The sequence below is a fragment of the Ctenocephalides felis genome, unplaced genomic scaffold (genome assembly GCF_003426905.1).
Source record: "Ctenocephalides felis isolate EL2017-DRISC unplaced genomic scaffold, ASM342690v1 CF-g0.4_SCAFFOLD_02769, whole genome shotgun sequence".
NCBI lineage: Eukaryota > Metazoa > Arthropoda > Insecta > Siphonaptera > Pulicidae > Ctenocephalides > Ctenocephalides felis.
In genome coordinates, this window is record NW_020538923.1 from 11,619 (window position 1) to 24,407 (window position 12,789).

A 12,789-nucleotide genomic window follows, 5' to 3' on the forward strand; every position below is an offset into this window, starting at 1 on the left:
TCAATTTCATATAAGATACACGTGATCTATGTTTTATATTTTAGAATTATATTTATGCTATTTTTAGGATTTATTATAATATTAATTAATACTTGTACATATAAATATAATTATAATGAATGTTTAAGAATTTGTAAAATATTTGAATATTAGATGATTATGCCATTTATTTATATGAACCAAAATTTGCATTTATTGCGTGCTATTCCAAATACCTTTAGTATTGTCATAATAAAATATAAAATATAATACATAATTTTCTGGATTTTTTATTGACATATCCTGGGTAATATTTAATTAACTTTAAAAATCCGATTTGCTAATTTTATGTTTTTTCAATGTTTCAAGCCATTCTGAATCAAATTGGACCAAATTTGAAAAAAATATGTGTGTGTGTATGTGCTTCTATGTGAGCCGATTATCGACCTATCGCGGCTGAACCGATTTAAAAAATTTAAAAGCCTTTCGATGTAACTTGATAAGGATTAATAACGGACTAACGTTTATCAGTTTTGTGCGCCGATCGGCCGTGCAGTTTCTTTGTAATTAGTGTGAATTTTTCGTCAACGTTTCAGCCCCCAAACTTTGAACTGATTTTAAAAATCCAAAAGCTTCAAGTTTGGGAGTAGCGTAATTGATTCAAATCAAAATCGGCAGAGCCGTTTCTTCGTAAATAAAGTTATTTTTTTTTATGAAACTTTATATGCCGATAGATATCGCAATATGAAACAACATATTGAAATATTATAGGTCTACGATAAGCGATTGAATTATAAAAAAAACATCAAATTTTAGAATTTCGCCGCACGTTGAAGCGATTCTAATAGAATCTATGTCGAAGCATATGCACCGATGCATCAGTGATGCGTCATAGGTAGCTATTGATTACAGTGAACGTACACACTTAAATAAAATACATTTTAAACATTACCTTTAAACAAATTAATTTAATTTATACAATTGCAGGATACATATTATAAAGTTTGTTTGAATATAAGACATTAATTGGAAATCGCATTGATTAATTTTATTCTTCAAATAAATAGTTGAACTGATTTTCCTGAATATACCCGAATTTCAATTCTTATTGATTAAGTTATTGTTTGATAATAATAATATATGTATACGTATCGGGTAGCCCATGCAACTAGTAGTATATTTAACTTCCCGTAGGGTAAGTTAAGTAATCGCAAAAAATTCGAAAATAAAATTTTTATATATCTTTACGTTTCAAAGGTTTCTGAATATTTTGGCATACTTTAGAAAAAAGGATGTATGTCTGTATGTGTCAGTGAAATGTTTTTTGAATTATTAAAATAGGACGCTCCGTTCTCTTAAAAACTGAGTTACCATTTTTGGCACTTTTTGCCCCGTATCGTCGGAACGGCTAGACCTGCCTTCGCCAAAAACTATAAACATTTTTCATTTTCGATTTTTTTGTGATTACTATAACTTACCCTACGGGAAGTTAAAAAACATTCGATTCATATTAATATGGAGACGTGCTGATAAGATTTTGACGAAGGCAGGTCTAGCCGTTCCGAAGATACGGGGCAAAAAGTGCCAAAAACGGTAACTCAGTTTTTAAGAGAACGGAGCGTCCGATTTTAATAATTTAAAAAACATTTTACTTGTATTGACAAGATGAAGAACTGATTAAATTTTTGGGAAGGCAGGTACAGCGATTTTGGACTCTCAATAAAAATAAGTTAAAAAAATGCCATTTGGCGGTTAAAAATGTTTATTGGACTTATGCATATCAAATTATCAGATATTTTATAGAGATTTTTATAATGTGTACTCATTTACACGTGCGGTACGGGAAGTTCCAGCAATTTGCCTTAAGACAGTATGCCATGCACCCTAGTTAATACTTCAAGTTATAAATATTTTTTAGTTACAAGTATTTTTAAAAGTATTGTAAATTGAAAAAACAATATACTTTTCAAACAACGCAAATAAAAATAACTGCAAAACAAAATAAGAAAAAAATACAAATAATTTTATTTGAAATAGCAAAAAATCAAAGTAAAAAAAATTGCTCCAGGTGAGGCTCGAACTCACAACCCCGGCATCGCTCACGACTACTGTCTTATAAGTACCGTGCGCTAACCAATTGCGCCACTGGAGCTATGTGTGAGAGTGACAATAAGCCGGTTATAAGTGAAAATTTTTATAAATAGTATTTATATTCAATTTGTGACCGTTTTTTATTCAATAATTAATGAAATAAATGAATGATTATAAAAAAAATAATTAGGGTTAAATAATCGCAAATCGTACTCGTTCACATGAAAACCACAACAAACATGGCCGTGTCTTGATGTGTTGTCAAAGTTCTGTCAAAATAGTTGTCAAAGTGCACGGTTAGCAATATTCAATGCAAAAATAATACGTTTCTCATTATTATACTCTTTATTATAGATATAAATCATGTAAATATATTTGATGTGACGTTTAATGTAAAATGTTAATGGGAGGTGAATACTAAGGTTTTTCATCACAAAATTTATAACGAGGTTAATTACATATTATGAAATTAGTTAATTTAAATAGTTATGTTTAATATGCATGATTTGCATATGTAATACTTAAATTTATGAACAATGTCAAATTATTTAATTATTTGTGGTTAACTGAAGGAGTGATATATTATCTGATTGCCCAAATGTTTTACATTCCTGCTTTTATCATTTCTGATATAAACAAACAAATGTCATTTATATATAATGAGTTGGTTTGATACAACCGGCATTGCGAATCTCGCAAAATCAGCTTTGAAAGAAGCACAAAAAACTATTGACAAAGCATTAGATATTAAAGAAGATGATGACATAGACAGCAACTTGGAGTCTGAAGAATCTCAAAACAAGATGAGTGAGACCATTATGCACAAAGCCCGTCTCAGCTACAAAGTCCATCATCTGGTATTTCTACAAGTATTTGGGCTCATTCACTGGATCGTTTTTTTGATCCTAAAGAAACAAAAATTTAACCACAGATTTAGGTGATGATAGACATGGGTGTCTAGCAGAATTGGCAATAGCCATTAGTTGTAAAATTCTATAGAAGAAACTCCTGAGCCATGTAGAGGTAGCTCATCAGAGTTTCCTCAGAAAATGAAAACAAACAAATTAAACATAGGGATCATTCCAACACAATAAGCAACCACAATCGATTGTCTACAATTTCTAATGAAAGCAATAATAACAGTACAGAATCTTTAGAGCTTTTAAGCCTTCCAACGACACCTGGATCAAATTTAACATCTCCAAGCTCTGCCCCAATAGGCACTACATCTGAATCAGTAGAAATCCTAGCCATTGGCAGTGAAAGTCACCGATTGTCAATGTGTACAAATAGTGGTAACACATCACCATTCATAAGCCCTACTGATACTAGTGTTGAACTTGTCACTCCCAGCAGTAGTGAACATACTCCCACAGATTCTAAAGATAGATTCTGTAAAACGTCTCCTGATAGTGTAGAAGTTATACCTGATGATCTTTGCGAAGAAGACTTAAGTATAGCAGATGACTCTGTTTCTTATAATTCTGTTTCTGAAAATACAGCTATAACAGTTTTAGAACCCTTACGACCTTTTCTTATGCAGATGGGCGATTCTGGTCATAGTGAATTGTCTACATCATCTGACCGTACAATTGACGTTCCAATTACAAGAGCGCCTGTAAAAACTGGTTTGCATTTATGTCTGGAACAAGACTTAAATACTAGTAGATTAGAAATGAAAGAATCTGAATTCATTCCATCAGTCATCGGAGCAAGTTATGAATCTGAGGGTTCAGGAAGTGAAAAAACGATTATAGTAGATGAGTCAACAAATGTTGTCCAGTCCATGCTGGAAGAAGCAATGACTGAAAAATTATGCAATCAGTCTACTTTATCTGAATCTATGCAGAGTTTTGAAGATGTTAGATCCATAACTTCATCAAATAATCGAGAATTTTCACCTATATCTTCTGAGAAGAGCAGTGATATTGTTAAAGTAGGATCAGAGCAAACATCAGAACATACTTCAGCTGATGAATTGGAAACAACAACGTCGTCTGATATCGAAATCATTTCAAGTCCAAATGGTGACTCAAGCAGTACTCATATGGTATCGAAAGATATTTCTAAAACCAGGGGCCATTGTAGAGAACCTAGTGAAACTTCAAGTCATAGCATGAGTGAAGATTCTGAACATGATAAATTAGCAAAAACAATAATAGAATTAACGGATCTTTTAGAAGCTCGTGAAAATAAACTTTTGGAAATTGGTCGTAAAAATGCAGAATTAATGGAAGCTAACGTTGATCTAAGAAACCAATTGGAATCCAATAAATAAACAAGATGCAATGGATGTATGTAGTGTAACTGAAGAATATACGCAAAGGCTATCGGCGCTCGAAAAGAAATTTCAACAAGCGATTCGCGATAAAGACAATTTGAGAAAACAACTAGAAACGGTAAAACAAGAAACGGCCATGAGGATGAGCAGGAGTGAAATCGAAAGTACTATAAGCGAAAAAGAGCAAATTATTAGAGAATTGAGGGAAGAAGGTGAAAAACTATCGAAGCAGCAGCTACAGTATGGTAACATCATTAAAAAGTTAAGGGCTAAAGAGAAAGAGAACGAAGCTTTCATGAAAAAACAGCGGTAAGTTTAACTATAAAACGTGGGAAATAACTGATTTATTCAGTAATTTAATTTTTTTTATATACACTTAACAAATAAATAGTTTTTATCTCATTTATTAATTTTAATCCGAGGTATTTACTGTTTCAATCGGCATTGATAATTTATCTACATATATATATATTATATAATATATAATATATATATATATATATATATATATATAAATAAATAAGTCGGGTTTTCCTTCCCGACGATTTAACTCCAGAACGCACGAACCGATTTCGATAATTTTGCATTCGTTGGAAAGGTCTCGGGCTCCGCAAGGTTTATAGCTAAGAAAATTAGTGGTGCATGGCATCGTGCCATTTAGAAAATCATTGTTTTTCACATGGGCAGTTACACGTTGCCTGCTCACGAGTTGGAAAACCATCCGCTTTGTTTGTGTTAACGTCAGACCAAAAAACAAAAAATGTGGTTTACCAAAGAGCACTTCAATGAAACGGATAATTTGCGAATTCACTTTCATTTACTTAGAGAAGTTCAACTAAAAAACACTTCATTTTTGTAATCGAAATAAATTCATCGCTGTTGTGCAATAAAATCAATTTTTTCCTTTTCAAATATAAAACAAACAAAAAATTTCTTCATCTTTCTCACTAAACCATCTGGTGGCGAAACGGAGTTCGTCGGATTTGCTAGTAATCATATAAAAATATACCCTTTTAGATCGTGGACGTAATAGTATCAGTTTGCGTTAAACGTTTATTCATAAATAAATAATATCATAAATTTGTATTGAAGAAATATGATTGTTTTTGAAAAAAAAGAAACCTAGATAGATAATATTATCGATTGATTTGAAAACAACAATAATATTCTACAAAAAAAACGTAGTAAATCGTTTGAATTAACACACGTTTTATGATTAAAAACTGCGCAATTCGTTATTTTATATGTGTTCGCATTTCATTGTTTATTGTGTTCCGACATGAACACAAAAATACAAACACATTCAGACAACAAAAAAGCCGCTTCGAGGATCATCCAAACCCACTGCCACAAGAGCAAGATTGAACTAGTGGGGCGCATGGCATCGCGCCTTAAGGAAAATTTATGTAACTTCCAGCTCTTGCTTGGAAAAAAACTATTATTTTTTTAAAAAAAATTACTTTGAAAAAATTAGATTTTTGAGAAACTATAAATTTTTGACAAAAATTTACTTTTTTTGAAAAAAAAAGACTTTGAAAAAATTTTTTGCTTTATTTTGAAATATCTTGAAAATTCTATACTTTTTTTTCGAAGGAATCGTACTGCTTTAACTGCATAAAGACGAAATATTGAAGGGCGTAAGCCGTCTAACAGATAGACGGATAGACATTGGCATGGCATTGGTACGGAACCCATAGGAATTTAAACAAAATTTATACTTATTATTAAAATCTCTATAAAATATCTGATAATTTGATGTGCATATGTCTAATGGTCATTTGTATCTGAAAATTTGTATCTGCACACACGCATACACACATACACACATTCATTTTTTCTAAGGTATGCCTAAATGTTCAGAAACCTCTGAAACGTAAAGATATATAAAAATTTTCATTTTCGATTTTTTTGCAATTACTATAACTTACCCTACGGGAAACGTTACATTATCATATGTGACATGATTGTCTCTGACAATGGTCAGAAGATTTTGAGTCAGAAGATATAATTTTTTTATTAATCCTACAGTTCTACTTGTTGTCGTGTAGTGGGGTGCATGGCCGTAAATCTTGGTACGGAACCCAAAAAAAATTACACAGAATGTGTACACATTATTAAAATCCCTATAAAATTGAAATTGAAATTGAATTTTTATTGAGAGTCCATAACCGCCGGATCTGCCTTCCCAAAAATTTTTCAATCAGTTCTTCATCTTGTCAATACAAGTAAAATGTTTTTTGATTTATTAAAATCGGTTCCGTTCTCCTAAAAACTGAGTTACCGTTTTTGGCACTTTTTGCCCCGTATCTTCGGAACGGCTAGACCTGCCTTCGGCAAAAAGTAATCAGCACGTCTCATCATCAATACGAATCGAATGTTTTTTAAATTATTTAAATCGGTTTATCCGTGTTTCCGAAATCGTCGACCAAAATTTGTATCCGCACATACATCCATTTTTTCTAATGTAAGGTATGCCAAAATATTCAAAAACCTTTGAAACGTAAAGATAAATAAAAATGTTCATCTTCGATTTTTTGCGATTACTATAACTTACCCTACGGGAAGTTAATAAAAAAAATTATAAATATTTTAATATCGAATACCCATGAATATAAAAAATATTTATGTTATATTAAAAAGTAGCGAGTTATTTATTCGTTAAGGTCATTAATTATTCTATTCATAATGATATTTTAGGAAGTACTTTGTAAAAAACGCAGCCTTTCAGTATAGAACTGTGTTTAATAATGAATTTATGTATTTCTATAGAGATGAAATTGAATCGCTCACCCAAGAATCCGAAAGACTGAAAAGGTCCCTAAGTGCCAAGAATGATATGGAGCGCGACCAGGTCGCCGCTATCGACCGCCTTACCTCGGAGAACGCAAAACTGGTGCGCGACGTGGCGCAATACCGCGGCGAAGTGGAGGACCACTTGCAGAAGCAAGAAACAATGAAAAAGTCCCTTGACGCAGCACGACAAGAATTATCTGAACGATGCAGGGCTACCGGCGAATTAAGTAGACGCGACAAAGCTTTGGTAATTAATATTTTTTCTTGATTGATACCTTGTTTGTATTTTAATTATTAGTATCTAACCGAATTGCATAACACTTTTGATATAATAATACTAATAATGTTTACACCACCATCACTATATCTTATTTTACAGATTTAATAATTATGGTCGCACAACTTATAGGATAATAATTCTAAACATATATTTAATTTGAATTTAATAGGATTACTAAAAACGCAAAAAAGCAAACCCGACGAACCCCGTTTTGCCACCAGATGGTTTCGTGAGAAAGACGAAGAAATTTTTTGTTTGTTTTATATTTGAAAGGAAAAAATTGATTTTATTACACAACAGTAATGAATTTATTTCGATTACAAAAATGAAGTGTTTTTTTAGTTGAACTTCTCTAAGTAAATGAAAGGGAATCCGCAAATTATCCGTTTCATTGAAGTGCTCTTTGGTAAACCACTTTTTTTGTTTTTTGGTCTGACGTTAACACAAACAAAGCGGATGGTTTTCCAACTCGTGAACAGGCAACGTATAACTGCCCATGTGAAAAACAATGATTTTCTAAATAATCTATTTGAAATTTATTCCGCAAACACTAAGCGATTGGCCTTGCGACTTGTTATTGCGAACACAAGGCGAACTGGAAATTGCAATCGTTTGAAGTCAAACGGAAGACCAGTCGGAATCATTGGTATGTCACCAAATCGCCAGCAATTTTTGATTGAATGGTGAAATTCAGTGCGTGTACATCATTATTCTTTGCGGTAAGAATTGCTCGTTGACTTAACCAAGCATAATTCTGATAATTCTCACTAATGTCATTACTCGAATTTTTAATTACGGTGCGTGAAGTTCCAGTAATTTGCATTAAGGCACGATGCCATGCACCACTAATTTTCTTAGCTATAATCCTTGCGGAGCCCGAAACCTTTCCAACGAATGCAAAATTGTCATTGAAAATCGGTTCATGCGTTCTGGAGTTATATCGTCAGGAAGGAAAACCCGACTTATTTTTATATATATGTAGATATAGGGCAATATATTTAAATAAGCCTTGGCAAATGAAAAGATTAAAATTCCGATTAAATACGTTTAAACTTCAATTAACTTCGTTTTTGTTAATCGAATAAACGAATCAATTTTATAGTATAACACAAACACAGGTCCACAAAAAACAGTTTTCTGTATTAGGAGTGCGGCATATATTTTCCAATGTTTTTACCGCTGGAGACGAATCTAAAGTCAAAATTGGGAGTCAAATAAAAAATTGAATAAATTAAAAAAAAAAGACGACAAGGCCTCCGATCTAGTAATTCTTCTGCATGACACTTACAATCTTTTAATTTCTGTCCCCTTTCCTGGCTCCTTTTACCTTAAATTACTATTGAGTTTTATTTAAATGATCTACTGAGTTTTTTGTAGAATACAGCAGTAACTTACAAACATATTCAAATGCAAATAGGGTTTTACCTATAGAAGTTAACCAGAAGCATTTGGGAGTAAATATGTTTGCAAATTTGCTGATGTATTCTAGGAAAAAACAATAGATCATTCAAGTGAATACTCAATAGTCATTTAAGATGAAAAGGACCAGGAAACGACATAATTATAATCGGAGATCTTGTTTTTCTCTATTTTTTTTTTTTACTTTTTACCATTTGAACCCCAATTTTGACTTTAGATTCGGGTTCAGCGGCAAACATATGCCCAACAGACATCTTTTTGTGACCTGTGTGGTTACTAGCTGTCGCTACAGCTTATCAATGTTATTGCGGCTTTATAATATGAATATTTATTATCTCGAACACAATTTATATCGTGTATATATTTTATTTAATGATATACTTTATAGTTGAAGTACATAATATGTTTCATGTTAACCATCTATGAGCCCGCGTATCTTTCAGGTCACATTCCAAATTGTCGATATTTTAAAAAATAATTGACTTTTTTCGTGATGACGTATAAATCTTATTCTATAACGTTGGTCAAGCCATATTTATTCGCTTTGCTTGAGGATTTTCAACTAAATACCTAAGTCGTTTAATTTTTTTTTTTGCTTTTTATTTGCATATATAGGCTTATAATTACTGATTTTTTTTGTTCCTTTAACATCTAAGTATGTATGTAAAACAAAAATTCGGCAAATGAAAGTTAAAAATATGTTATTCTTATCGTTTTATGTTATTCTTATTGCGGCTTTATAATACGTATACTTAATATCTCTAAAACAATTTTCATTGTGGATATACCTTGTATAGTGATTATATATATCACTAAAGTATATCCAGTATATTGCGTATATACTTCATAGATATAGCAATATACTTTGTTAAGATAACGATCTTTAATTTAGTCGCCATTACGTTTTCTAAAACTTATTTATTGTTCATTATAATAATAGTAGGTTTTGTATAAAACTTAAATGGCACTCTTTTCGCTATTCAAATAATTTATACTAAACGGCTGGATTTAAATAAATACAGTAATTACAATTATAGTCAAGACATTTATGCTTAAATTAGGTAAGGATCTTGGAATTCGAGATATCCAGCTGAAAATCTCTAAATACTTGTATATTGACATCCTAAAGTTGTCTCTACCACATGTAGGTTTTGAGACAACTTTAGGGTGTCAATATACAAGTATTTTCCTACTTACAGCTGGGTATCTCGAATTCCGAGGTGAACTTACTATAATGACTATTATTCGTTATCGACGAAAATTTTGTTAAAAAAATGAAATATATAAATATTGAAAATTCTTATACTAAATCGTAGTGGGATCAAACAAAACCCTTTATATACCTTTTATTTTGCAATTTTCAGACGAATTTAGAAGCTGAGAAACGTAGGTGTGAAGAGCACAACGCACTTCTTCAAGCCCAAATTGATGACCTGCGAATACAAATAACCCAAAGCGAGCTTTCGCATCGCGAACGGGCTGAACGAGCACGTTTGGAAAAGGAGGCCTTAATAAGGCGCGCTGAAGACGCCGAACTGCGTGCCGAACAAACTCGGTATATATTTTTAATAAATATTATATTATTCTATTTAATTGATCAAATCAATTTTGTCTTTTTTCACCTTGTTGTTCAATATTTATATTGCTTTTTCGAGAAGAGTTTCAGCTCCGAGTTTATCCGAGAGTCTCAGCTCAAGGCTCTCGGATATGGCACTAACATATTCTAAATATTAAATTTTCTCTGAACACATCGATTAATTCCGGTCTGGCTAAAACACCTTTATTAGACTTTATTATATCACTCTTCATACTTAATTGATTAAAATCTATTTTGTCTTTCTTTTTTCAATTAAATTTTAATCTCCTATTTCAATAATTTTATTGCCTTTCGGAACGACCTTCAGCTTCAGCCGAAGTTTATTATTATTGTTCTAAAGGCTTTAACATTTTAACTACACTGATACAAGACGTTCTACTACTCTATTCGCTAATTTTATATTTCATATCACTCTGAACAGGCTGCTTCCAAAATTTGAAAAAGTATGTGGCCTTTATTTGTTTGCTACGGGTGTGAGGTATCTTATAAGAAATTTTTAGCCTTCTATCTTATTGTCATTATAAAAATATGTGAAATGCCCTTGTTTTGGGAACTAACATGTTATCAAAACAACATCCCTTATCTTAGTATTTAAATATATTAAATTTATACAAGTTTCATACAAGAATTCCCGTGTTTGTGATTAAATAAATGTTATTTGCCAAAGGTTTTTTATAAAAATACTGATAGATAAAACACATTCATAATAAAACAAATAATTATATATGTGTATTCTATATCCTTTTTTATATAACTTTCCTAAAAAATGCTAATAAGTTTTAAAGATATCACACAATCTGATAATCTCGTAAACCATTTTAATCACAATTACAGTCGAAAAAATGATTTTTGTTCCACGTTTGCTCAAAGTATTTAAATATTTATTTTAATTCAATTATTATGCCCTTTACACTTTTCGAAATTATTACTTATTTTATTAATTTGATATTGTTTCTATAATATTTGAATGAAATTAAACATCTGGTTGATATTTTCAGCTGAAAGTGGAATTGAAACTACAAAACCTTTCTTGAGACAACTTGAAATGATGCAAGAAACATCTGCAAAAGAAGTAAGGCCTGGGAAAAACAAGAAAGCATTTTAGTGGAAAAATTGGGTAAAAAAACATATAGTCAATATCTGTATGATCTGTTCTAATGTTTACTGACATTTTAGAGGATTCGCAAAATGCCTTAAAAATAATGAGAGAAAATGAAAAAACCACCAAAGAAGAAATAGCACATGGCGAATAAAAATTAATGATCTGAATGAGAAATTGAACAAATCTATGGAGAATGAAAATAGACTAACTTTGGAATTGGAATCTGCGAGAACTAAATTAGAAGAAGTTAAGCAGGAGACTAAAAAGTATATTCACCATTTCATAAATTGAACGACATTAATTATATTTGAATTATAATGCTTCGGTTTTTGACCTCAAATTAATTTAATTAGATTGTTCATTTAGTTCTTATTAGCAAGAATTGCAATATCCTCATCTTATTTAAAACTGGAATGTTATTTCAATAATTTTTTTTCGATTGCATTAAAATCACTGATCAAATCTTTTATAGTATACATTAGATACTATACATTGAATCAGTATCATACAATTTATTTAAATAGTGTAATGTTTTTTTTTCAGGAATCAAACTGAAGAATCAACTCAATTAAAAGTCCTTCATGACCGTATTACTGAACTTTCAAATCAGTTATCCTATACACAGAATCAATTATCAAATGAGAGAGCAAATTGTGAATCTGAAAAACGAAAAGTAAATAATCTTCAAGAAATGCTGAACAAAGAAAAAACTCAATCTTCAATGGTGACATTCAGTTCGAGTACACCTATGCAGGATCTTAGTCAGTTAAAACAATCAAGAGAGTCATCACCAACCTTAAGTTTAGGAAGAATGAGTGGCTCAGGATCTGCCCACAGTGCATTGTGGCATTTGGTAAATATGATATACTTTGATTAATAAAATGGTGATGCAAATTTAAATGTTTTTTTTCCTTTGAAAAAGGATGATTCAGCGGACTGCAACTCGAGTCTGGCCGACGGAGGTGCTGGTTCCATGTACGATGTCTACCGTGCAGGCCATTCTACCCAAGTACTTGAATCCTTACAATCCCTAGTCAAACAGCGCGACGGAGAAATTCAACAATTAAACCATGAAATAACAAGACTTACTTCAGAAAGAGATTGTTTATCTGCTGAAATGGCCAAAACTCACTGTAGAATTAGACAGGAATATGGAGAGGCTGGAAGAAAATGCAGAAATAGCAGAAACAGATGGCTCAACTTCAAAGGCCCAGTAGGATGCCTTGTTGCAAATGTATGGTGAGAAA

The 12,789-nt window shown here is 31.6% G+C and overlaps 1 non-coding gene and 1 pseudogene across 1 annotated transcript; one reads left to right on the forward strand and one right to left on the reverse strand.

Annotated features, from left to right (window-relative positions):
• Positions 1-2,039: 2,039 nt before the first annotated feature.
• Positions 2,040-2,131, reverse strand: Trnai-uau. The gene is given in 2 exon segments: positions 2,040-2,075; positions 2,094-2,131. It is a non-coding gene; the product is annotated as a tRNA-Ile (tRNA).
• A 511-nt stretch (positions 2,132-2,642) lies between these two features.
• On the forward strand, positions 2,643-12,759 carry LOC113381286 (annotated as a pseudogene).
• Positions 12,760-12,789: the final 30 nt, after the last annotated feature.